This window comes from Chrysemys picta, unplaced genomic scaffold, assembly GCF_011386835.1.
Source record: "Chrysemys picta bellii isolate R12L10 unplaced genomic scaffold, ASM1138683v2 scaf5241, whole genome shotgun sequence".
NCBI lineage: Eukaryota > Metazoa > Chordata > Testudines > Emydidae > Chrysemys > Chrysemys picta.
The window spans coordinates 1-1,649 of NW_027057941.1; the positions used below are offsets into that span (position 1 = coordinate 1).

A 1,649-nucleotide genomic window follows, 5' to 3' on the forward strand; every position below is an offset into this window, starting at 1 on the left:
CTTGCCCAATGAGACTAGAAAGATTGACACTCCTTTACTCTCACCCCTTCTTTAGCTAAGGAATAATCTCTACAGACTGATTCTCTCACAGCAGAGTCACAAGTCACTGTTTTCAGTTCGGATTAGTGAACAGGAGCGTTTGTGTGTGGAGCATGATTAACCTGCTGGTTATTGTATTTGCATAGTGTGTGCATCTTATCGAACACCTGGAATGACCAGCTGTGAACATCTGGCTCTGTGGACTAAGCCCTTCCCTGAGCGGGTACTGATGTCCATTGAGAAACTGATCTCCATTTATCTTCACTCACTTCATTAAGGAGAAGGGACATGTTTTTCGCACCATTCACCTGCCCACATCTCTGTAGCTGCCTGATCTCTGTTCAGAGGAGATGGAAAAGGGAAATCACTCGGAGGCGACTGAGTTCATTCTCTCAGGATTGACAGATCGTCCGGAGCTGCAGGTTCCCCTGTTTGTGCTGTTCCTACTGATTTATGTCATCACCCTGGTGGGGAATGATCTTGTTAATCACGATTGATCCCCAACTCCACACCCCCATGTACTTTTTCCTCAGTATTTTGTCTTTCTGTGACCTTTTCTTTTCCTCGACAATTTCCCCTAAGATGTTGTTGAATTTCTTCGCTGAGAGGAAAAGCATTTCTAAAACTGCCTGTGCTGTGCAAATGTCTCTCTCTATCGCTTTTGCAGATGCTGAGAGCCTCTTGCTGGCTGTGATGGCGTATGACCGTTATGTGGCCATCTGTAAGCCGCTGGTCTACACAGTCACTATGTCCATGCAGCTTTGTAAACAGTTGGTGGCTGGGGCGTTCGCTGTGGGGATTGTGGATTCAATGATATACACAAGTTTTATATTTCGGCTGTCATTCTGCAGCGCCAACATCATCAGTCATTTCTTCTGTGACATCCCCCCACTCTTGGCGCTCTCCTGTTCTGACACCCGCATCAATGAGATTGTGATGTTTGTTTTCACATGCTGCTTTACAGTGGGCACTTTTGTGACTGTCATCCTCTCCTATGTTTATATCATCTCCACTATCCTGCAGATCCGCTCCGCTGAGGGCCGACATAAAGCCTTCTCCACCTGCTCTTTCCACTTGACCGTTGTGGTCCTGTTTTATGGCACCCAATTCTTCATATATTTATGTCCCACCTCCAGCTATTCCACAGAGAGAGACAGAGTGGCCTCAGTGTTTTACACGCTGGTGATCCCCATGTTGAACCCCCTCATCTACAGCCTGAGGAACAAGGAGGTGAAGGATGCCCTGAGGAGAGCAATGAATAAACTCCTAACCAATTCTTGTTTAACTGTTTAACTCAGTACTGGTTTAGTGATGGGGAGTGGAAACGGGTGAATTAAATTCCCTTCCCATTGCAATGTAATTTCACAGAGCCCTTGGGAGTATTGTTCATTATTGTATTGTTATTATTATTAATCTGTTTGTATTCCAACACGGCCTGCTGGCCCCACGTAAAATCAGGGCTTTATTAGGCGATTACCCCAGCAAAATTACAGCAGGCACCTGTTGCACGTGTGTGAATATATGTGATGTGCTTCGAAAGCACAGAGCTATTTGTATTGGGAAAGAAGAGGGGGGCATCTAATCTATCTCCCTCTTCTTTGTACTGTGTT

At 45.6% G+C, this 1,649-nt stretch overlaps 1 pseudogene; it reads left to right on the plus strand.

Annotated features, from left to right (window-relative positions):
• Positions 1 to 389: 389 nt before the first annotated feature.
• Positions 390 to 1,332, plus strand: LOC135980633 (olfactory receptor 5AR1-like; annotated as a pseudogene).
• Positions 1,333 to 1,649: the final 317 nt, after the last annotated feature.